The sequence below is a fragment of the Cygnus olor genome, chromosome 4 (genome assembly GCF_009769625.2).
Source record: "Cygnus olor isolate bCygOlo1 chromosome 4, bCygOlo1.pri.v2, whole genome shotgun sequence".
NCBI classification, from domain to species: Eukaryota; Metazoa; Chordata; class Aves; order Anseriformes; family Anatidae; genus Cygnus; species Cygnus olor.
In genome coordinates this window covers 63,810,118-63,836,310 of record NC_049172.1, presented here as the reverse complement: position 1 = coordinate 63,836,310, position 26,193 = coordinate 63,810,118, and the positions used below count along the sequence as shown (strand labels likewise).

General features: G+C 38.6%; 1 long non-coding RNA gene across 1 annotated transcript; it reads right to left on the bottom strand.

The window, feature by feature from the left end:
* Window positions 1–16,349: 16,349 nt before the first annotated feature.
* LOC121070025 lies at window positions 16,350–25,404 on the bottom strand. The gene is made up of 3 exons (XR_005819836.1): window positions 25,198–25,404; window positions 24,499–24,577; window positions 16,350–16,410 (listed from the first exon to the last, which is right to left on the bottom strand). It is a non-coding gene; the product is annotated as an uncharacterized LOC121070025 (long non-coding RNA).
* Between the last annotated feature and the right edge of the window lie 789 nt (window positions 25,405–26,193).

Sequence of the window (26,193 nt, the reverse complement as noted above, 5' to 3'; positions counted from 1 at the left end):
AAACTGCCATGGCGGTGGGCAGAGATGGAGCCGGCTGCGGTTACCTCCTGACACACGGGCTGTGAAGGCGTCTGGCCCTTGGTTTCCTTTTGCGGCGGTGTTAAGAAGCCGAGTCCTGCCTGCAGTCAGTATTTCGTCAAAGATCGGTCCTGCCTCATCCCTCTGAAGTTTGTAGTTATGCTGTAATTGCTAATAGCCGGGGTATTTTCCTGTAGTTTCATGCTATGATATGACACTGAGCTCCAGGTCCTGCTCAGGTGCTTAGCAAACTGATAGTTTATCTCAAATCTTACCATGAGGTAGAACCAGGTGTCCACTTAAACAAGGACAAGTAGTAAGGAGAAACATGTACCACCTTTACCACTCCTGTATAACTTAAGAAAAAATATTTTTCTCTTCTTCCAATGCTATTATTATACATCCTGAGCATACCCTCAGTTCTGCATTATGCAAAGAGGTGAAGAATTTATACTCAATTGGCAGAAGCTCCTGAAATGGGTGCTGTTTTGTGCTTTTGTCACTGTAACTTGCCCCATTCATAAAGTGACCTAGTTTGGGGACTTTCCCTTGTTGTGCCTCGTTTCCTTGCATTACTTTTCCCTTAAATGAATGCCTAGTAAAAATCAAATTATCCATATGAAGACAGATTTTTTTTTGATGTGTTCATTTTTGTTGTTGTTAATAAATAAATGAACCTGTACATTTTTTTATTATGCCAATATTAGATAATGAATACAAAATAAAAATTCTGCATTTGCAATAAGGTGTTTTTGTGCACCAAAGCTGTGTTATATCTTGTGTACATGAGTAGAACCTTACATGCCCAAAACCATGGCGTGGTGCTTGGGGACATGGTTTAGTGGTGACATTGGTGGCAGGGGGATGGTTGGACCGGATGATCCTGGAGGTCTTTTCCAACCCTAATGTTTCTATGTTTACATTTTTTTAAACTACATTCATTCACAAAAATATATTACCTCTCTCTGCAAGGATTGCATTTGTAATTTCTTAAAGCAATGACCTCTCCTCATAAATAATGGTCTAGGTTTGAAAGCAGCAAGTATGCCCGTGGGGACTTGTGAAAAGTGTAGGGTCAGAGTTTCAGAACTGATTTTTTTTTTTTAAGATGTCTATATTATTTAAGGGGCTAGAAATCAAAATCTGAAGTAGACTAGTAAGGCTCAGCATGGCACGCCCAAAGCTTCCATTTTGTCAGCTTGTAGTGGTCGATGGAATTGAAGAAGAGGTTACTTTTTCCATTGCAAAGACTTAGTTTTTGGTAACTTGGTTAGCACATTAATAACTTTTACCTGGCCTTAGCAATTTTTTTTTTCACAACCATCCTCATACTTTGTCAGAGTCTTAGGATTTTTTTGAATGGAGATTTCCATTTATCTGGAGATGCAAGTGCTCAGCCTCTTGGAGAAGTATGGTCGATACATGTTTGGTAGCAGGTTTATTTGGAATAGTTGAAGACGTTACTGTTCCAGCTGTCATTTGGCTCATCCGTTGAATGTGGGAATCTGCCACTGTCAGTTTACATCAGTATAGCTGTGGAGATGGTGGTCTTTGGCAGAAGGGTGGGTAGCTAGTGCTAACTGCTTCAGTCAACCAAACTAAATGTGCCAGAGAAGCCTGCCGCCCCTGGGCTTAAGCTTGGCATGTGTTAGGACATTTTTGAGTATTTTGGAAAGCGAGGCTTTGCTATGTCTTTTTCAAGAGCATAAATGTGCCACCTGCTATACTGTGCTTCATCCACATAGCGTTAATCACATAGTGACAATGGGGACATCATGTTAGGTTGCTTTAGAGAACGGTTGAATGTTATTATTACTTAGCTGGTCACAGATACATACAGTGGGTTGTAAAATATGTAATGATAAATTTCTGTTCCAGAAGGCTTGTAACCTACTGCCTCACTTCTCCAGGCATGTAGGTGTTTGCCATTAGGCATGTGATATCAGAGATGTTATTCACGTATTTAGGGTTGAATACTAATGTTATGCTGGAGGCTCTGGGCCAGCATTAGGGTAACAATATGCATAAATGACAACGTTGCATGAGGAAGATATGTGGATCTAAGGCTGGACTTCAGGCTATTAGCTAAAGAAGTAATAAAAAGTCAAAGATTGTGCTGTTGTATGGCTCAACACAGGGAATTTCTAAAATGCATAGGAACTTTTCAGATGTTTCTAGCACTATTTACCTTTCTCATTTACTCACTAACAAATATGACTTGAATACTGATGCAAACACGCCCCTTAAATTTGCAGCTCAGCAGTATAGCCTCAGGCACACGTTAATAGCTCTTTAGAAAGTATTTCACAGTCTTTTGGTATTTCCACATCACTTAGCATAGCATTGCATTTATACACAAGTTTTGTGTGATGCTGAGTAGCCATCAGCTTTTCGAAAAAGAATGTTAAATAAAATAGTTCTTTGTGCTGTGTTTTTTTTCCCCCAGGCTGCAGCTGGTTTATCACCATTTCCTGAGGTATAAATGGTGGAAACTGCTCCCAGTCACAGAAATGAAACCCAGAATTCGAAATGAGAATTAGCATTACACATCATACCTGCTGCTATTATAACAAAAATTTAGAATGCCAGATGTCAGTAAGTCAGGGCTTTATATATTATATATAATTAATAAAATATTTATTGCAAATACCAACAAAATAGTCTAATAGTCTGTTTAGCGCACTAAGAAATACTGATTTTTTATTCCAGACAGACTCCTGCGGGATCAATATCAGAATGTTGGTTGTAGAGTCAATGAAAAAAGACAGACTGCAATGAGTACTATCTGACCGTGATACCCTGAAATACACTGAAAGCTAAAAACTACAATAGTTTGAATTGTTACCTTAAAACAAACAAACAAACAAAAAACTAAAGCCACATGATCATGCAATATATAAAAATTTAAACTGTTGTTTCCCTGGGCCTCAGCTTATTCCCCCATCCATTGTTCTGATATTTGTGTGTTTCCATTGCTAGATTGGAGACCTGAACTGGCCTAAACCATATCAAATTTTTTCCAGGTTAGTTTTCAGTTAAATGAATGCTGGCCTGTTTCACAGTCCTGTTAAATGAGCTCAGGGGCTGGTGCAAGGGATTTGGAATGTATGATGGGAAGGTTGTGAAACGAGCAATACAGACTTAAGTTAGCTATGGCTGCTACTGAGCTAAACCTTGGTTATTTCTCTATTTTACTGGTTCTTAATATTGTCAGAGAGCCAAGAAAACCTGAGAGAAAGCTTGACTGTCATGAAACAATTTGGGGAGTAACCACTTAAGCACCTCACATGCTCCAGCTGGCATTTGTAGCAATTAGAGAAATGCTGCAGAATCCCTGTCTCCCTGTGATCTGTGAGTTGAAAAGAACTGCAGGAGCCCTACAAAGGTGAGAAAAAGTAAAATGGTCATATGTGGACCTTTCTGGAACGGCCAAAGTGCTGCAGTCCTCACCAACGTGTTCAGAGTTTAGTGTTCAGAGCATCTCAGATGCTCCAAAATGCAGGTTTATCTGTTAAAATATTGCTGTTGGTCCCCCTTCTGAAGATACAACCCTCTTTGTGTTTGAATCAATACAGATTTAGCTGGAGCTGTTAGGAATACAAAGATACTACCTTGTTACACAAAGTTCTGGTGAATATGCTCAACAACAGTATTTATTTATTTATTTATTGTGAGGCAGATCTCAGTAACATTGACAAAAAATGTAAAGGTTTCTAATATGCTCAGCTGCATAAAGGAATGGAAAAGGGTACAGAAAATTAAAATTCTTGGGGAAAAAGAAAAAAAAAAAAAAATGTTGTATCGATGTAGTCTGTGTTTTCACCAGTAACTTAGCATTCTGTTTTGGACATCTTGTCAGGAAATTTATCAGAGACAACCTGAAGAAATGACAAAATAATTTGCAACTGGGGAGAAGGGAGGCGTTTTGATACATGATCAAGTTAAATTACACAGAAATTCAGCACAGGAGTAAAAAAGTGAATTTCAGAGGGCTGTGTAGTTACAAGTGGTCCATAGGGAGGCAATTAGATCCTTTTCACCCTATTAAGAGGGCAGTCATTGAAATTAAAAGGCAATTGATTTAGAAATGATAGGAGTATTGTAGAATTAACCCATGCAATTCTCTGCCACAGGCTAACTGAGTCAAATGGCTTAGCTGACTTCAGTGACTTAGAAAGATAACAGGTATATAAGAGATTATATATACATTAAAATACCATCTGTAATTGCCTCAAAGAAGAAGAAGAAAACCAATTGCTTTCCTGATTTGGGGCATAAAGTATACACCAGCTGGAAGCAGGTGTAAATTCTAGCATAAAAAACATCAGTTGACTGTATTGCAGAAGTTTTATGTCTTTGAGCATATAGATTTGACTGGTTCCTGTAACATGATATAGGTTATGGGCTACCGTATTTTACTCTATTTACATTTATACAGACTGAAACAGATGAGATAACAATCTTTTGTAATGAGGACTTGGGAAACCATATGTATTTATATCTCCATATTTCACAACTGCCTTAAACCAAATTAAATGAGGCAGTTTACAACTGCCAAAATTGTCGAGCAGTTAAAGCTCCTCTCTTCCTAACCAGCTTAAGTGGTTTAAAAAAGGATCTTTACTACATCTGGGATCACGGGACAGAGTTACCGTGTAATGGAGCACATTGTACATTTGTTATGACGACTGCTATGCTGTAGGTATTCCAGTGTCAGCAATGTTTCCATGCCTACTGCCACACAGGAGAAGCTGTACCTGTATTTCTCCTAACAACAAAAGAAATATGTAGCTTCCAAAACAGGCAAGCTTTTGTTTCTCCCAGGTATGTATTACATGCTGTCTGTAGTTAGACACAGCTGCAAACAAAAGCTATTCCTTTCTGAGTGTTCATCGTTGATTTGGTCTGACAAAATTTAGTTACAGTGCTGTTATCAGCATGGCTAGAAATGTGGAAGTACATTGGAGACATAAATCCTTGAAATTTCTGATCATAGAAAGAGTTTTAGCTATTTCCAAAAAGAAATGTGTATTATGGCCGAATATGGATTTTTTTTTTTTGAACTGCATTGGCGTCCAGATGACACTCATGTACCCAGGACACCCTTAATAGTTAGATCGTGTCCTTTATAGTGCCTTATTTGCTGATTCTCTTGATGCCATATGTGGCATTCAAATTTGACACCAGCATTTTATTTTGATTCATGGTACTCTTCCTACATGTTGGCTCTGATAACTGGCCACCCACTCCATTTATAGGTGTCACATTTTGCTGGTGACCTAGTCTCTGCTCCCTGTAGCATACCACTAATACCACTGGTAAAAGCCAAAATAATTCTGCAGTGTGACACTGCACACTGTAGGATATAGCTCTCCAAGATGTAGTAGCTCTCCCGTGCCATTCAGTGTACTTGTCTGGAATTGGTGTGCTCTCATTTTTAGCAACGTGAATCCAAACTAAAATTGTCAAAGCTGAATGTGAATGCAGTTATGCTTCTAAATAAGGTGACCTCATTTTCAAGTGTACTGAATACATTCATGTTCCTTCACCTCCATTCAGAGGGGTGTGTATGTGTGTAGCACCATAAAAATCAGATCTATAATAGAAATGGCTTAAAAGTAATTGCCTTGAGGCACCCAAGATCGAAAGTGTTGATCTTCGGATTTCTGATGGTAGCTTGTATGTAATTAAGGTTCCTATAGCATAGTTAATAATGTAACAAATACTTATATCTTGAGGCACGAAAAGGTTTTTCATTCTAAAATTAATATTAATCCTGTACTGAAGGTTAGATTATTTTCCAAGAATTAGAAGCATAACACAGTTTCTCCATTCTACATTAACAGGCTGTATAGGAATTAGGCTTTGTTCTCATTAGTAGAGCAGAACTTTACTCTTAATTAAGCAAATGAGGCAAAGACTGACGTATGCAAATGAGGAAGAAGCCTGGTAGTTAAAAGGAATAAAAAGGGGAAAACCACTTCAGAAATACAGTAGTGTCACAGAATAATTCATCTGACTGCATTTGGTGAAGAAGGATTCACGTCAGAAGATGTGATGGTGGAACCAGAAAAGGTGCAGTACAGAAAACTTTACTGAGAGCCCTGAAACGGAGGCTGTCTCAGCTCCATTATGTAAACAGCAAAATGTTTGTTCACATGGGAGATTGCTCAGTCTAGCAAAGGGAACTCTTAATTGTACAACATTTGTGAGGACATACTTGAAATGAACTGCATCCAGGCTGGTATCATTTTCCTTGCGGTGAAAATCTGATTCTGAACTATTTAAGTAGCCTTCAGAGACCTTTGTCTTCCCTGTTTCTCTAAGCTTGTTTTAAAGTAGTGTCTACCAAGATGACCCCACTCTAAGAAGGAATCAGAGCTGCTTAAGTGAGAAGCTCCTTAAGTGGGATTAGAGTAACTCCATTGGTAACCAATTTCTTAAATGACTACACTCAGGGGATTCAACTGTGTTAAATATCAGGAAACTTTTCCTGTTGTATAGGAAGGAGTTCTTGCATATTCCTGATCCAAAATCCAATATGTTCAGTAAGAGTCTTCTCAATAACTTTAGACCTGTAAAGTCCAAAGCTCTATAGATTTTTTTTTTTCTTTTCTATTTCAGAGAGCTTAAACTAATGTTCAAAAATGCAATGCTAAGTGGCAGAATACAAATGAAACACAACAATGAAGTTTCATATGGGTTTCTTAGCTCTATTGACCTGTGTTCAGACATTATGATAGTTTTTTTTTTTTTTTTAATGGTGATATTATTATCACTGTAAAAGCAGATTGCTAAATATAATTGATAATGATCCAAAATTCTCCCAGAATTTTTGGATTATATGTAGTGACTAACTTTCACAGAGCATAAAGAGTCAAAAGCTAAAACGGTCAACACTGAAATGTCTGGAAAGCAATGGTGAACTATCTACTATGGAAAGACAAAGGCTTACATCCTTAAAGGAATTAAACATCTAAATCCTGTTTAAATTACCTTCTTTCCACTGAAACCACTGAGAATTAGGTCTTTAAATAGAAGTTAAAACCTATATATCTCTATGGTGTTGCATCAAAGTGATCACATGCAATATCTGAATATTACAGAGGAAACACCATAAGGAGCTAATAAGCAATTTGTTTTATCAAAGCATCTACTGATTGTTCTGCAATCCATAGACATCTTAAGAAATGGATTAACTCCTTCAAATTACTTTGGGCTACATAAGAATCGGAAATGCAGGAAAACTGCTTTCAGAACTGTTTACTTTTGAGATCACAACTCCGTGAATTACTGTAGGCATACACAGACAGCCAGATGCTATGAAATAAGGAAGAATTTTGACTTTTGAGAACTAGAACTCTAGGATGTTATTGAGGATTTTGGCATGATTGTTCATGATGGCATGTTTTCAGGTCTGTCATTAGACAACAAGCTTAACAGCATTTACTGCCAGGGACATTAGATTGTCCCATGAGTCTGTTTATTAGATAACATCTCATTAAAAAGGAAAAAAATCTAGAAATGATTGTGTATGTGACACAGTGCACTTCCTATAGATGGTCACATCTTCACTTCTGTCATGGCAAAAACATGTACAATAACCAGTCTACTCAGAGGAATGCGTTATAGCAATGGTAGTACTTATTTTTAGCTGGAACTCTTAAAAATTGGTCTCACTTGATCCCTGCTTTAGCAAGTTTAGGTGGTGAACAGTTGTGTGCTCTTATTCAACAAATATAACGTGATTCACTATATTCTGTGCTCCTGACAACTTCCTTTAGAGAACAGAGAAAGAGCGGATGGAAATTCAGGCAACCCTGGTTATGGGAGTCAGTTAAATGAGACATATTCAGGGAAAGTAGCTTTGACTAGTGAATAGAGCAGGGGAGTCAGGACATGAGATCTGGTTTTATACAAACTCACTATAAAAAATAATCCAGCTCTTGTAAGGCTCTGTGAGATCCTCTGATGAAAGACATTTCATAAATGTGGAAAATTATAATATGAAGTAAGCTGTCAAGAAAAATTGTCATGCTGTAGAGATCACAGGCATCCCATGACAGAAAAAAAGTGTGTCAAGTCGTTTAGAAACCTTAAGGATGCTGATGTGGCTCTTGCTAGAAGGGCAGAGCCTACAAGGGAGTGGGGTGTTGTGATGGTCCATAAAGCACAACTGCATCCATGGTCTCCATGCTATTGAGTGAGGGCCTGATGTGAATATTTCTCTAACATGTTGGTTATTTGATGATAAAAAAGTAGGTGTTATTGGAAAATAACACAGTAATTGCTGTTGCTATTGAAGCTGGTTATTTTTACCCCCGTCTGCCATAATAATGTTAGGAAGATGATTTCATGACTATTTCTGCTGGAAAACTGTCTTTTGGATTTACATGGCTTCCCCTGTTAGACACACCAGAACAAGGCTATACTACAGCAATTATCTTTCCTTACCAATTTAACAGTTATTTTTTTCCTCGCTGACCTTATACTTACACACCTAAATGCCAAAAATCTCTATAGGCTTCAGTACTTAGATTTTTTTAGAAGTTTCTCAATGTTAACAACCAGCTAGAAAACCAGCTTTGTTTCAATCAGTTGTTTCTTTGTATTTTTAGCTATGGAAAATATGTTATAGATCCACACAGCTAAAATGAATGACTTTACAAAACCTGTTAATCTGCTAAAATAGCAAAAGGAAACATGGTCCTCTTCCATTTTTAAGAATATCAATGTGTTAGGGCTGACATTTCAGATTTTTTTTTTTTCTGTTGCTTATTGCGGACTTTCTGACAGCTGTAGGATGTTTGAAAACATTTTTTTGTTTGTTTGTTTTTAATGTCCTTACCACCTCCTAGAAAATGGGATAAAATATTTTAGTAGAAATAGCTGATTAGTTATTTTGAGGTAAAATATAAAAATATGCTGTTGAATGGTGAACTTTGTAGCAGGTCTCTAACATGTCAATGTAGTCTGTGTGCACATAACAAATTTAATCTAAAATACAACACAATAGGTTGTGAAAACTAATGTAGATTTTCAAGGTAAGTGCTTCTCTTTATAAAAGAATTATCTCAGAGTGACTGGGAAGTACTGATATGAGGATTTGGAAGAATTAGTTTTTTTATTTCCCGTGAAACTTCTTCCATAAGATCTGCAAATTATCATAAGATAGATATTACCTTAATATTTTCAAAGAGAAGTTTACATTTGCACATTCAGAGAAAACATCCAGAAGAGGCATTTTTGGTGTGCACATTTTCTAAGTTATATTTATAAGAGAGAAAAGTGTGTTCATCCTGCCTTTTTTTTAGAGTGGTTCAGGTGTAGAGGAAATGAGAGTTAAAAGGCTGTTTGCAAAAATGGGATTTGGTCCATCTCCAAATGCTTCAAGTACTTTTTAAATTAAGATGCAATATACATGGCGAAGGATGGTATTATAAGCATTCTAGAGAATTTCAGTAGATTGTTAACTAAAATAAAATTTAAACACTTTTCCAGGTCTTTGGCCTTTCTTCACAAGAAATTTCTGACTTAAAAGTGACTACATATTTGTCTTATCACAAAAACAAGTTAATCTATTACGGAGTTTTTGAAAGTATTCAGCATTATCTTTATAGTCAAAGGCATTGGTCTTTGCACCCTTGACTTCACAAGGAGAAGCAATAAGCCAGCACTGAGCATTTTTAAACCCCAGCTTGTAGCTCAGAAAGATCTTGGCTATGTGACAGAGTAGTGGGAAGCAGGGCTCAACACCAAGGAACTCCAGAGAATGTTTTGTTCCCAGATTTTTAGACTTTAAATTTTACGAAGTTAAGTGTCTTGCAAGAACTGTTGTTTTACTTAATGTTTTAAGACATTAGGAACTGTGACTATTGAAAGCAAAGCTAAGGGAACAAGCAAAAAAATCAGTTTCCTAGTTTGCATTCAGCCCCTAACAACTAAAGTTAAGTTGCAGTTCAGAAATATCATCCTTATTAAAACTATAATGTGGTTTTATGAAGGAAGTGAAGAGAAGCACAGATAATGTTTTAGATTAGAACATGCCAACAGTATAAAAGGTAGTGCCAAAGAATATGGTTACCTGAGGTGAAAGATTGCTTGGCTTGAAAGACTGGCTCTTCAGACATGAAAAAGATTTTATAGTTTGAAAACTATAAAGGTTGTGTATGGCTGACTATGTTCTAAGTGACAGAAGCCCTGAAAGCAAACTATGCTGTTAATTGTTCGGTAATATTAGTGAAACATTGAGTTTTGATGGGATAATACAACAGCAGGATAAATAATAATAAATTATTAAATTTTATTTTATTTATTTATTATTTATTTATTTATTTATTTTTAAGGACAGGGTAACCGTAGCAAATACTTATAGTTTCACTGGTTTATACAGGAATTTGTGGCAGTGCTGAGAACTGACTAAGACTCTAGATATTTGGGCTAGAATTGTGTATATGATCATCTTTCTCTTTGGGATGTAGTGTCTCACAGAATCCCAGCATGGTTAAAGTTAGAAGGGACCTCTGGAGAAGATCTAGCAGGCTCAGCTAGAGCAGGTTGCTCAGACCAGGTTTTGAGGATCTCCAAGGATGGAGACTTTACAACCTTTTTGGGTGACCTGTGTCAGTGTTCAAGCACAGCCAGAGTAAAAATAAAATGAAATAAAATGAAATGAAATAAAATAAAAATTTAAAAATGTTTAAATGGAATTTCCTGTATTTCCTCTTGTCCTGTCACTGGATACCACTCAGAAGAGCCTGTCTCCCTCTTCTTTACTCACCCTATCAGGTATTTACACACTCTGATAAGAGCCCCCTGAGCCTTATCTTCTGTAGGCTGAGCAGACTCGGCTCTCTCAGCCTTTTCTTATAAGAGAAATACTGCAAGCCATCAGTCACCTTAGTGTCCCTTTGCTGGACTCTCTCCAGTATCTGCATGTCTCTCTTGTACTGGGGGCCCAGAACTGGACACAGCATTCCAGGTGTTTCCTTGCCAATGCTGAGTAGAAGGAGGAGAATCATTTCCCTTGACCTGCTGGGAAAGCTGTGCCTAAAGTAATCCAGGATGCTGTTTTACTTCTTAGCAGCAATGTCACATTGCTGGCTCATGTTTGGCTTGTTGCCCATCAGGATCCCCAGCTCCTTTCCATCCAAGCTACTCTCCAGCTGGGTGGTCCCCAGCTTGTCCTGGTGCCTGGGGTTGCTCCTCCCCTGGTGGAGGACTTTGCACTTCCACTTATTGAACGCCATGAGGTTCCTCTCTGCCCATTTCTCCAGCCTGTCCGTGTCCCTCTGGATGGCAGGGCAACTCACGTGTGCATCAGCCAGTCCACATCATTTTTGCATCATCAGCAAACTTGCAGCAAACACTTTCCCCATCATCCAGGTCACTAATGAAGATGTCCGTAGTATCAGTCTCAGTTATGACCCCTGGGGCATGCTGCTAATGACTGGCATTAATGATCTCTTTAGAAAAACAAAACAGAACAGAACAAAACAAAACAAAAAAAAACTAAAACAACCAGAGTCTGTGCTATTAGACAGAGGCTATGCTATTGTGGAAATGAGAGAATATTAGAAAGAAGCTATATGATAAAGGAAAAATCCTTTTAAACTATATGCTCTGTTGTCTGGAAGGATATCAAAATGGCAAGGTTACACTGTGTTCCTGTATTCATAAATTTATAGAAAAAAAAGGAGTGTGGAAGTTGAACAGTATTTTAGCAGAGGATATGAGAGAATAACTTAAAAGCCCATGGTGCTGAGAAAAGCTAAATCAATATGCTGGCATTCTTATAGGCTCTGGGGTTGGTCTACCTGCAGTCAAATCTTCTGACAATATACCTTTCAAATCTTGGATATGGCCCAACCATCTTCTGGTTTCTGGCAAAGTTTCGGGTTGATTTTCTAGGTGATTTGAGTTGTTGCTGAAAGTCCACTCTAGGGTTGAGCACAGTGGAGACAAAGCTACGCACCGTGTGGCTTTACATCCAGGAATAGTGTTTCAGGCTAGAAACCTCCAAGCAGCATAGAAATAGCTCTTGGTTCTCCCTGGTTCTTGCTTAAATGGATTTGATGAGACTGTGAGTGCTGTTCATTAGTCAGGAAGTCAATGTTATGACTGGCTGTGCACCCTCATCTACCCTTGTTCAGGATACCTGCTTTCCTATATAGCAAAGGAGAAGAAATTCACTCCTCCGAGAGCATTTGACTTGAGAGTCAAAACTCATTGACTACAATGAGTTTTGTGGAATTATGTAAGTGGCTTGGTGAACAGTTACTGAGGGAAGGTTGATAGGATTTTTTTTATTATTATTTTGGCTTTATTTTGCTGTGTCTTGGACTGTGTATCACATGCTACATGTAAATTTTGTGTGTTTTGATAAGATTTGTAGTAGTAATAGGAAGTGTTTCATTGTATTTATAGACCAGGGAGAAAGATTGATTTCAAATTAACCTGTATGAAAGGAAGAAAGTTGCCAATATATATTTTAAAGCTTCATAGACTCCTCAAAAGAAAGACTTTTTTTTTTTTTTAATACTGCTAATACAAAGAAAATTATGTTCTATGTTCCATCATTGTTGCAAATATATGTATATATAGAAATCTACGTCATGCAGTGATATGATTGCTGCTAGTCCTTAAAAGTGTCAGCGACTACCTAAATATTGGCCAACTGTTCTTTATTGAAAAGTTTTTGTTCCCATACTGAGTTTCCAGACATCTGTATGTATTAGCCTGAAAGGATTCCAGTATTTAAGGAAGATTTGCAAGAGTCCCGAATGCTTGATTTTAGGTTGTTATACTTCTGTAAAAGCCTGCTTATTCACTTTGTTCTGGTAATTGCATCCTGGGCCAGACTGAATGAAACATGGGCTGGAGAATAATGCAGCTCCCTGTGGGCCTTTGGTGGAGCAAGCAGAGGGGGATGCACGTGGAACAGGCACTGACAGCACGTTTGGAGACCAGGAGGGTTGAGAATAGCAACAGTCAAGTCTTAGGAGGGGACAAGAAGATAAAAATCTGTCCCAAACCATCCAGAGGGACATTGGGGAGATGATGGTAACTCAGCAAGTCACCAGAAGCTGTTGCACTGGAAGAAACCTTCCTTCCAGCCTGCAAGGCCTCAGAGAGAAAAATGTTTACAGACACTTTATTCTGCTTCACCAGATTTAATCTCTTTTAGAAGTTTATAGTTCTAGCTTACATTTTCATACTACAAACAGCCAAAGCCTGTTTTTTTGTGAACTCATCTAAAAAGAGGAAGCCCAGAGGGTACCTACCTCAGAGCCTAGTGACAGGGCTCTGAGGACAGTAACACCACAAGAATTTAAGGAACTTAGGGTAAATTCACTCATGTTTTGCCTGGAAATGTTCTTTCTTGCATCATTATGCTGTAGGAAAGCAATTACGACCATATGCTCTCCCCCGCTGCCACCACGCCCCTTCATTCGAAATTACACAGGCACCACATTCAAATTTAATAGAATAGCCATAATCTAGGGCACTCTGTATTGATTTTAAACAACTTTCTAAATCACCCAGTTTATAAGTCCCAATATACCACAGTAAATTATGTGCTAAAAGCTTTGCTTTTATTTTTTTTTAATTACTTTTTTTTTCCCCCGTCTGTTGCTATTCCAGGAACACCGAGGTTTTATGGTCTACAAAGATTTCTGGCAGATGGAATTGTTAAATCTTTCAGTTGCTGATCTCCTTCCTCCGTGAAGAACAGTGAGTTAATAGATATGATACATTCTCAGCCATGAACTTTATTGTCTAAAAATTATTATTTAGGACATCAGACTTTGCAGGACTCAGCACTAGGAAAAGTACACTGCAGTATTGAGTATATAGAGAATCAGGTACCTTCATAAGAGAGTAGAAGTGGGCTTACCAGAGAGCTTTCTGCTAGTCATATTTTTTGCATATATTTTGTGAACCTCTAGAGTTGCAATGGTCAATATTTTTGAATCCCTTGTTATAATTTGCTAAGAGCAGAGCTGTAGAACATATGGCTTTTGAGAAAACAGTAGTATGAGCCACCATGTGTCCCCTTAGGAACATTCATCTCATTCGTTGCTCATGAACATTTTCATGGGATTTTGCTAGCCAGAAGTAGGTTTTTTTGTACCCTTTTTCGTATATGTTATTTACCTAAACAATATGGACTGAAATAATCATGCCAGGTGAGGACCTTCAAATTACTTTGTCAGACCCTGCAATGCTGTAGGATCCTGATCTGTCTCCCCACAGCTGTCCTGGCCACGGAACCCACCGAGCCAAGTCTGCCCTTGGATCGACATCCTGGCTTGGCCTGGCCATGTTTTTTTGCATCTTCTATTGCAGCTGGAAGTCTGTTTCACAAGTTCAGTTTACCTTTTATGCAGAACTTTCTTCAAATTTTCTGTCATAAACCTATTTATTACCAACCTATAATTGTTATTAACAAATTGTTCTCTCATTTAGGTAGAATTTTTCTTTCCTAACAATGCAGTGATGTTTCAATGATCAAATCAATTCTCAGTGCTGATTTGCAGCATTGAGTCAGCCAAACCACCCTTATGTGACAGCATCTCCAAATTCAGGGTCATCCTGGCCATCTTTCAGTTTGTGTCCCTCTCTAGAGCATGAATGATTAGAATGATACACATTACCCCAGAGAACACAGCAGAAACGCTTCACACAACACCAATATTTTCCTATATCTGCTTGAAATACAGTAATTAACACATCCAAAAATTGACTTTGCCTTTTTCAGAGTTGCCCTTCACAGGCAGTCTGAAGTATCTCATTACTTAGTATATTTAGATCCACTTACCTCAAAAACATGAGATTCCAGCTTATAATAGCAGTTTGTGTTGTAAGCCCTCCAGGACACAATCGTCCATTGTGTACCTGTTGTGTCCCCTTTTTTCTTTTACACTGACAAAAAAATGGGAGAACAAAGAAAGTGAAGAGTAGACAGCAAATTCCCAAAGAGTGATGAGTTCAGGAAAATGACACAACACCCTAGGGAATGCTAAGCTATGGTTTTCAAGTGTTTTTGTAAAAAAATAAAAAAAATCAACATAATTTAGGGAGAATATTTTCTGATCTAAGGAGAGGACTGTAACTCCCAAGAAACCACCTGTGGGCTTCCTGTGCTGCAGGCTGTGGAGAGACGTTCAGTTCTGTACAAGTGACATCTCACATTAGTCAGTGCATGAATAAGCACTGACTAATAAGCCCATCTTCCTGAGCTTTGGAAGTCTCCTTGTTTTTCTTTTTTTGCATAAATGTCATTTCATAAATGACATCTGTGTCATTTTAAAGAGTTCCTAATGGCTTCTAGCAAATCTCTGTGCAAAGGATTGCCACTGTTTATACACAGCAGTTGCAGAAGGAGTAAATTGTAAGCACTAATGAAACAGCACACAATGATTTTACTTAAGAATTCTTTCTCTGCATATATAACATACACTGTAGATAAACTCATAGTAAACTGTGCAGTTTCTGATGTGTACCAATTTTAAATTTGTGTTAACATTTTTTTGTCTCAAGTTCCACATCAGCATGCATGTATGTGTTAGTAACTCAGGATGAATTCAGTATTTGAAGACTACAAGAAAAGAAGAAGGGCACACTTCAGGCAAGCCTGTTCATCCAAAGTGCTCTTTTTTTTCCTGCTTATACATGAGGCATCCCCACTAGGACAGCACAAGTATAAAACTTTTTGCATATTTAAGTGGAAATTCTGACATTAGATGTTTTCTCAAACAAGACTGCGGTCCGGGTCTCTAAGGAAAAAAAGACATACTTTCTACACTAAAGTCTGAGAAGAACAGCAGATTACATTAATAATAGAACTAATAATGCCTGGTTTTCTTGGATTTGTGTACTCTTTCTACACTTGTCTCACTACATTATATTGGAATTCTCCTTCCATGTTCCCTGTGACATTCTTTGCATCTGTAATATCTCCAATAAACCTCACTTATCAGCTAATCATCATTTCTACACAAAGTCTTTCTTAAATATTATCAAAGTACAGCTGTTTCCAGTGTGGATCTGTGTTTTTTGACAAGGCAAACAGAAGAGATGACTGTTGAGATTATACTGGAGCCTTTCCCTGAGGGACACTAATTTCCTCTCCCTCAGAGATTATTATGTTCCTAAAGGTTTCATAACAACTGGTGAAACTTATTGGGAACGTAATTATCTTTGAGACTACACTTCTCTTTTCAAACCTTACTGAAATTAGATAACTGCTTACGAAGTATGAGAAGGGCTGATGAATGCATACTACTGTCACAAAAGCCCAATTTTTGAGGAAACTGGCATGCAGTGATGGCTTGCTTCGGGCAAATGTTCAAAGTCTCAAAATGCAGCATGGATTGTCTCTTCAGATACCTAAGAATAGAGAAATGTTTTACTTATTGTTGGTTTACATTTAAGGAATAGAAAACACAGCACTTATTGAAGGCTGCTCCAATGCATCATTAATAAAAGTGAAGGAAAACTGCAGGGTCGTTATGGCTTCCCAAAGAAAGGCTAGCCACAAAGGAACATTTATAAAAGGTGTATTCTGACTGTGACTACACATCTTGTAGGAAGAATTGTTGAAAAAAATCAAAACACAGCACCTCTACATGCAATGTAGCAGCATTATTTGGTCTTTGATATAGACAGACACCATCTGATACGCCTCCCACATTCCAGAAAGCCTAGCTTGTCTGGGGGAGTGGGCAGAGGAGATGCTGACAGGCAAGCATATAGCAGGGAGATACAGCTCTTGCTTCTGACTTGGGCTTCAGCTTATGCCTAGGGCCTTTCTACCACAGATACAGGATTCTTGAAATTTTAAGAACTGTTTTCTCTACAGATTTGTGAGATTCATGGAAAGTGTCAGTAGACAAAGAAATGAGTCCAAGATCATCTGAAACTGTGCCATAGTCTAAAAATAAAAATAAAAGGAGTTTTTTTTTTTTTTTTGTCTCTCTTCAGTAAGCAGTCATGCAATATTAACTTCAGCCCAGCAGAACTGTCTGTGTGTGAGTGAGGAGACTGAGAAATGCAGACAATGCAAGAATTTGAAGCATGATTGAACCTAGGTAGATGCCAAGAATGCAGAATCGAATGAAGCCATGTCTTTGCCAGGAGGTCAGAGTAAGTCTGGGGGAATTGCTTTCCCCTCTGGGTACTGGGCTAGGACTTTTCCACAGGAACCATGGCTTGTGTAGGCACCCCTGAGTATGTGTTTAACTATTCTGCTGACGTACTTTTGCAGCTAAGCATAGGAGGCTCAAAACACAGGACTTCTTTCCTGTGGTAAAGCGAGGTCAGACATGTTCCCTGCAGTCATACTGCAGCCTCACATCAGCTATGTGTTACACTGTCAGGCGCCACACAAGAAAATGCACCATTTTGGGTTACCAAAGATGCATTCTTTGGCCTCTCTGAATAAAGCAAAATAAAGCTTTGCCATAGCAGGCCCCAGTTCTTGTTTAGAGATAGGGGAAATACAAGTCTTTATTTAACTCTGTTAACATGACATTTTGTTTTGGCAAACCAGAATCTCCAAAGCAAATTATGTGGAGTGTACCAAAACACATCCTGTTGGTTAAACTGATTCATTCCAGCAAAGAAAAGAGTTCCTGTGATGATTTCTCTTGTATCATTCTGGGAACAGTTAAGAGTTCCAGGGGTGCATGTGTGGAGTGGTGTTTTACTAAATCCCTTCCCTTAGACGAAGAAATGAGGGAAGAATACTGCCAGTGCTTTGGATCTGGCAAAGTTAGTGTACTGCATCCTATTACGGGTAACACCAAATCCAGTGGGATCATAGAACCAAAAGGAGACAATTCTTTACAAGGAACCATTTAATGTTACACAGAATGTTGTGCAGATTATTTTGAGAATAAAAATAAACATAATGAAGGTAAAGATATAGTTTGAGGTGCTGCCAAAATACTATTTTGCTAGTGCTGTCTTCAGATCAAGGAGTGTTAATAAACTGATGAAAGAAGAAGTCCTTCTGAAAAATTAAAAAGTACATGATGGGATTGTCACAGTTTAAAGAAAAAAATATCAAAAGGGGAAATTAAGAGATCCACTGTTACAACTGAAGAGTGCCAGCTTTATATCTCAGTACTCTTTGTTTGAAAATGGAGGTCTGATGATAAATACTTTGGAATTTTTCTTACAAGCGGTGCAGCATCTGAGAACAATAGCTTCTTTAGAACAATGGCATCTGATAGAACAATGGCATCTGATTTATGAAAATCCTAATCCTTGAAAACATAGTTAAAATCTGTGGATGGCAGCCTGAAGTCTCTGAAAGCACTCCTGGAGTTTTAACTGAGCGCTCCAATGGTTTTGGCTATCTATCTGTGGGAGCGTTGTGACAAGAAGCCCTAATTGAGATCAGCTGTTTTAGATACAGCACACATTCATAGTCAGAGGCAAAGAATTTGCAGCCTAGATAGACAGAGGCAAAGGTGAACACAGGAGCTGTAGCATTCCTTTTTACAGAGAGAGGGATAAAAGCACAGGGAAAGTAGGAGTCGTAGCGCTTTGCTTCTGTGCCAAATGAAGCGACCTTTTTCCTTGTGTGCCAAGCTATCCAGAAGCTAAGCATCTGCTTAATCTCATCAGAGTTTGCTAATTTAGTTCAATACTGTGCTGCTCGTGGTTACAGCATGACTTCTAGTTTGGAGACAGCCTCTGGGATTCAGGCTGGAAGGGACCTCAGAAAGTCTATAGTGCAATATCCTGCTCAAAGCAGTGTCAAAGCTGAATTTAGGCCAGGCTGTTCACAGCTTTATCCAGTCAGCTCTAAAGGGATGGAGATTCCCTCTACAGTCACTCTGGGCAGTCTGTTCCAGTATTTAATTTTCCTCACAGACATTTTTTTTTCTTCAGATCAAGTCTGAACTGCCCATGCATTAATCTGTGACTGTCATCTTTTGTTCTCCTAATGTGTACTGTAATAAAATGCCTTGCTCTGTCTTCTCAGTTGCCTCTTATGAACAGGAAACTTGATACTAATCTCCCCTGAAGCCATCACTTCTCTAGGCTGAACAAGCCCAGCTCCCTCAGCACCTCTTCTTAGGGAGGTGCTCCAGCCACAGACCATCTTGGTGTCCCTCCTCTGGGCTGCTTCATCTGTTTTTCTTGTAGTATGTGAACCAAAACTGGACGCAATAAAATGGATTCAGAAATGCACCACTTTCATTTAAAAAAATCCTTCTACTGATGTGTTCTTCAAAACGTGGTTGAGAACTGAAGTAGGAAACTCTGAGCTTCAGTGCTTTACAGGTTATGAAAATCTAACTAGTCAAATTCTGGAGTTACTTGTTTTAAAGAACTATTAAATACCCCAGCTTAGAGGTATTTCAGCCTCTGAGCAGGGCAGACTGAGGGGAGGCCTCATGGTGGCCTGCAGCTTCCTCACGAGGGGAGCGGAGGGGCAGGCGCTCAGCTCTGCTCTCTGGGGACAGAGACAGGACCTGAGGGAACGGCATGGAGCTGGGACAGGGGAGGGTCAGGCTGGGGGTTAGGGAAAGGTTCTGCACCAAGAGGGTGGTCGGGTACTGGTACAAACTCCCCAGGGCAGTGATCACGGCACCTAGCCTGCCACAAGAAGCATTCAAGAAGCATTTGGACAACACACTCAGACACATGGTCTGATTTTGGGGTGGCTCTGTGTGGAGCCAGGGGTTGAAACTGGATGACCCTTCCAACCCAAACCATTCTATGATTCTATCCTACCAGGTCCCTTCCAACTCCAGATATTCTATGATTCTATGACCATGAGAGAGTTTTATGGTTCATAAGATCAGAGTTTCTAAAGATATAAATTCACTGTATTGGAGCAAACTCAAACCTCTGTTTCTTAAGGATCTGAAGGAAATATTTCCTGGAGATGACGAATTCCCTAATCATCAACATCACAATTTTTTTCCACCTTTTTAGCAAGACTTTGTTAGAGATGGGTGACCAGATGCTGGTCTAGCTGTATGCTCCACTGATTTAATATGGCATTTTTTCCTCTCCTCAGCATGATGCTCCACCTTTCAACTGCATAAAACTGTTTCCTACTTATCTGTCACTAGTACTTTTCATAGAGCAACCTTATTTTTATTTTTTAATTTTAATTTTAATTTTTTATTTTTAATTTTTTCCCCCTGGCTGCTTCTGAGTGAGTATGTGATAGAACGAGGGAGTTTTCTCTGAAGGCTGAAAAATCCTTAACCCTGCATATGAAGAAGACAGGAACCAATGAAATTCTGACATGACTGAATAAGGCCCTTCATCACTCTCATGGAAAAATGCAAGGTATGCCAAGCGTAAAGAGGATGGTGCCCTGTGGCTCCCCATCAACAGTGCATGTGAAACAACAGGAGGCCCTTCCAGCCTTCCTGCCAGCAACATGCACAGATGGGGATATCCACGAATGTATATTGTTATATATAACATAACGCAGGGACAGGGTGCAGGGATGTGACATTCCTTGTGGGTGTTGAGGATTTTCCCAAGGAATCCTCCTAGCTGCGGAAGTCTTCTTCCCTGCTGGATCCTCTCTGTTGAGGCATCAGTCCTTGGCTGAAATGATAGTACTAAAAACAGGCTGAAGAAAATGGCAAATGTTTTTACAGCATCAAGAGCAAAAGGTTTATGTTCGTAAATACTGCAAAGGACAGGCCTCTGACAGCAAGGCACTTAAAGCCCTGCTGCAGGAGACAGCTGTCCTCCTGGAGACGTGGTGGCAACGACATCTAGTGTTAAGAACTCATATAGGAGGTTTCAAACGATAACCAAATGAAATCATGTCCATGGACATGGATGCATTCGAGCAAGTCCAGAGGAGGGCTGCGAAGATGATCAAGGGGCTGGAGAACCTCTCCTGCAAAGACAGGCTGAGGGAGATGGGGTTGTTCAGCCTGGAGAAGAGACCTTATAGTGACCTTCCAGTACCTAAAGGAAGCCTACAGAAAAGCTGGTGAGAGATTCTTTATCAGGGTGTGTAGTGATAGCACAAGGTGTAAAGGTGTAAAGTAAAAACTAAAAGAGGATAGGTTTAGATTAGATATTAGGATTTTTTTTTTATTATTATTATTATTATTATTTTTTTCTATGAGGGTGGTGAGGTACTGGAACAGGTTGCCTGGAGAATTTGTGGATGTCCCATCCCTAGAAGTGTTTAAGGCCAGGTTGGATGGGGCTTTGGGTAACTTGATCTCGTGGAAAGTGTCCATGCCCATGGCAGGGAGGTTGGAACTGGGTGATCTTTAAGGTCCTTTCCAACCCAAACCATTCTATGATTCTATGATATATCTACCTTATCTATCTTATCTATCTTATCTATCTACCTTATCTAAGATATATCTACCTTATCTACCTAAAAATCTTTCTCTCTCTCTCTTTTTTTTTTTTTTTTTTTTTTTTTATTCTGTATGCTCAGCAGAAACTTAGTGTTTTCTTTGGGGTCTCTCCAAATATATCCCTGGCATGCCCAGCGAAGTAATGTCTCCTGGCGTACACAAGGTTTTCTGCTTCCAGTATCACACCACTTCCTCCTCCTGTCGTGGAGCTGGACAGACAGTAAAGAGATATTGACCTGATCTGTTGACATAGAAGTATCATTTCCTATGAGTTTTGCTTTTTAAGGATTATACCTAAAAGGAGTTAAAAAGAAAACCTTAATTTTAAGAGTGAAGACAGCAATTAGGCACTTGGGGTTATTATTCTCCTGCTTGGATAGCAGCTCAAACATTATCTGGTCCTTTTTGCAAGAGACCTGAATTTCCAATACAATAGCATTTCCAGTTCCCTGAAGTGACCTCAAAGGCTTTTTGCAGTGATCAGAATTTTAGGACTGCTGTCATCCAAGCTGGTTAAATAAAGGAGGATGTGGAAGGAATTATTCAGCCACTTATAAATGTTCCTGGACAACAAAGATGTTCCAGCAGTGAAATTCTCTTTCTAAATGAAATCGGATGCTGGTTTATCCTTTTGAGGAGAATACATTTTAGTCTCAAGAGTAGAGTACCACTGTGACACATAGATCATGAGACCAAGTAAAAAATGTGAACTGCGAATGTCTTACATGTGTAAACAGCAATAACAAAGACATGTAGTTCTACACTGTGCATAGATTTTTTCTTTATTTATGGTCAGAGTGGCCACTGCCTCTTTATAAAATTTCCTGCTTGGAATTTTCACTTTTCAAAATGTAAGTCAATGTTCAATGAGCAAACATAAAAAATAACAGCCAGTTATAGACTAGAGTCTTCTCTAAGTCAACGTGACATAACAAAACAGTAAGTTCAATGAACTGGTAAGGACACACAAATTCTGTTTAAAATGTTCTTGAAGTCTGAAGGACTATGTGGCTCAGATTTTAGAGAATGGTATCATTAATCTGTGAGTGTCTGCAGAGAGATTACTTGTTCAGAATGAGAAAAGTCAAAATTTACTCTTTCTAGCTGCAATCACTATTAAATGTAGAGCCAATTATGTATAAAATATTTATAGCCTCTGTCTGAATCTCTTTTTACTGAGATATATAGATATTCCAATAAACTTGATAATTTGGAACTGGTCCACTTTCACTTGCTGATCTCATCCTTGCTATTTATTTATTTATTTGTTTGTTTGTTTCCTGGGATCTTGGACTGAATTTCAGGAATTTCTGCTCTTCTTACTGGACCAAACTGATGAGTTTGTATGTTCTGTGATACCTTTCCCAGGGGTATTCCTGGTACTCCCAGTATGAGCTTCCGGAAGGTAAGACGTAGCAGAGATTGCCTCTCTAAAACAGTTGCTCAATCACTCCTGTTGACTTATTCCTGGGAAACTGTACAAAAAATACAGATGTATTTTTTTCTTTGTCTGTAAGTAATTATCTTCTCTGATGAAGTTGACTGTACGTTTGAAGTTCTATTATTAGAATGACATTATACTGTTATTGGTTAGTGGACTTCCTGCAGTGTCCCACACATTCTACAAAAGGCAGTTTCAGGTTTGCTTGGAGGGCTTTTTGTTTGCAGCTGCCAATCTAAATGAAAAGTGTGAGGCTGCCTGCTCCATGTTGAGTAGGGGACACTGCCTGGTAGTTTGTATTTCACTCTTTCTAATGGGACAGAAAAGATACCTTTTTTCTTCCGACCCTATTCTCCTTGCCTGGCATTATCCTCACTTTCAGCCCATCTCTCTTCCTGGTACAGGAATTCAGATCTTCTGTATTTTGATATAAACTGCTAACATAAACTTGTTGGTTCCCACTGTGATGAGAACTCCTGTGTTGGCTGATATTGGCAGCTAGGCATAAGTTTTCTCCCTTAAACTGTGCTACATCTATTGCTGCCAGCCATGAACTTCTGGGTAGTTGACATTTGGATAGCTGAAGGGGAGAAGTGTCTGTTTAGCCTTCGTCCATAGGGAAGAGATTAACAACAGCTTTGTCAAATGTATTCCCCTAAGTAATATTACTTTTTAATTCTAAATTAATTCAGTCTTCCAAGTTACTCTGGAAAGAATGGGACAGTCATAACTTTTAAGTTTTATTGTAGAGACAACTGTCAGGATTACATTCACTAATGTCTACTTATATGCTGCATGTCTTAAAAGCACCCCTCCAAAGACAGATTAAGACATGGAAATGCAACTAATTGTATTTCACTGAATGAGGAATGTTTGCTTTATTCTCTTTCTGAATATTTGCTTCTGTTTTTTATTATTTTTTTACAAATTATTTTTATCTTAAAAAGTAAGGCAGTAATTGTTAATTAATAAACCCCGCCTTAGTGGAATAGCCTAAATTACACTTTCCTTCTATACATATATGCATTCTAATTTTTTAAATGTGCTCATGATTTTTCTTGTAACTGACACTTTCTTATTGTTTCTTATATGAGATTTGGTACAGGTAATTTGTTTTCCTATGTATCTGTTGAGAGTCCTACTCATTTTTATTTTTAAGGCAAAATAAAATAATCCTGTTAGGAAAGAAAATCAATCTTGTTTATATCAGACAGCTTAAATGAAAATAAACCAGAAAAAGTTGGAGCTGGATCACAGCAGAATTATTCTAGGTATATTTTTGAAGAAAAGTTTTTACATCTTTTATACTGAAATTCTAGGAATACAGAGACTCAAGTCAGAAAAGTAAAGGCACGGGGTGAAAAGATTACCAGTAATTTTTGCAAAATACACAAATATAAAAGAATAAAATGGTACATCAAAGATACCAAAGCTCTATGAAGTCACAGACTCAAAAAGCTGATGTACCAGAGTCAACATGAATCAAGCACTATCTCCCTGTTCTCTAGTGAAGACCTTACAGACGTGCATGCTTTAAATACAAACTGCAGAAACTGTTTTACTCTGTAGAAAGAGATGCTTGCAAGAGGCAGCAGAGGACTGAAAGTACCCAAGAAGAGGAACCAAAACACAATCAACCATTTTTCTACATTTTCTACCATTCAAAAGACTGACCTATTTAATTGCATTTTTACACATTTCCTCTCCACTGGTGGTTTCCCTTTGAAGTACCTTCCAGGGTGCTGACAATGCTCTGTGGAGAAGACAGGAATTCGTACTGTGCTTAACTCACTGCTTTATATATTAATCCTGAACAACTTCCTGTACTTTTTTGGTGGTTAGTTTTCCAGTGGTGAATCATGAATGCACCCCTGTCCTTGCATGGTGTATCCAGCTGTGTGCTGCAGATTGTCCCTGGCATGTCAGTTCATGATGCCCTGGCAGCTCAAGCTTAGCACTGTAAAACTGAGCTTCTTTTTTCTCATCCTTAATCCTTTTGTTCCTGCCTTTCTCTGTTGCTGCTGACAACAGCTCCATTCTGCCAGTGAGGCTCGTATTGTGAAGTAAGGACTCCTCCACATTCTGACTTGGCTGTGAATCTCTCTGCTCCTTTCCTCCGTACAATTAAATACAGTTCCTTTATTGAAAGGTTAACATACATTCAGGTATCTTTCCTCCCTTGCTATAACTTCTCTCCTTGCAGATTCACTGGGAAATGTCTCACTCCACTCCCTATCTCTGAAATACAGCATCCCACTACACCTGCCACTGTTTCCTGTCTTGTTCTTCTCCACCAGATGGCTTAATGTCTCATCTTTATCTTGAAGACCCTCGTAGCTCCATCTCATTCAGCAGTCCAGTCTTATCTCTTACCTTGTCAGTCCTCACTCCCCATGCTCCAGTAATGGCTCCAGTCTTCTCCATTTTTTTTCAGGACTTCTTCCACATTGTACGAGTTCTGAAGAAGGTGCTAGTAAAGAGGGTAGATTCTGCAACTGGTCTCTCCCTGTCTTAATGTATGCCTGTTCGTAGGACTGCAAGCTTTTCAGACAAGGGCTGGCTTTGAGTGTTGTCTTTTAGGTGCCTAACTGCCACGCCTCACAAGTAAGTGTGAGAAATCTGGTAATGTATTGCTATAAACTTTAAGATACAAGTTATATTTTTGATTATATCAAATATCACAGCAACCTTTTCCATAATATTAGGTGGCTTATCTTGCTGTGCTGTGATAGCAATTTGGAGTGCAAGTACGGACATTGTGAACATTTCGGAATCAATGTCGTACTGCCCAGCTGTTGCTTTGGCAATATCATTTAATCACAGGGCTTTTTTTCCTCTAAATGTTCTAGAAGAGGAGAGGAGAGATCTCTCTCTCCTCTGTATTTAAAATACCTTTACATTTGGGTGAAGTCCTCTGATATTTCTTCTCCGTTGATTCTGTTGTACATTTATCTCACAGCTGATGACATCCGTTCATTAAGGAAGATATACTGGTCTCATTTGCAGCTAATATCATGAATAGTGTAATTTTAACTTATTAAAATATTACCCTTCATCTCTTTGCCTATCAGCTGGATGTGGGATGATATGTGCATGGTAGATCCTGGTGACAACTGAAGTACAATATCCAGTTGTATTCTGCAGTCTAGGAAAGCATTAGTATTTTCACCATCTGTTCTCACTCTGATTGTAGCATTTTGCCTGCCACATAATATTAAAATGCTGACAATCTCAAGCAAAATATGGACTAAATGTTTGTTCCTGTTCTTATCATGCTCAAACAGACTTGCATGTGGTTCTTATTTCACCATCACAAATTGAAATAATACACACTGACTTAGCTGCAGCATTCCCCTGTCACTATGCTTG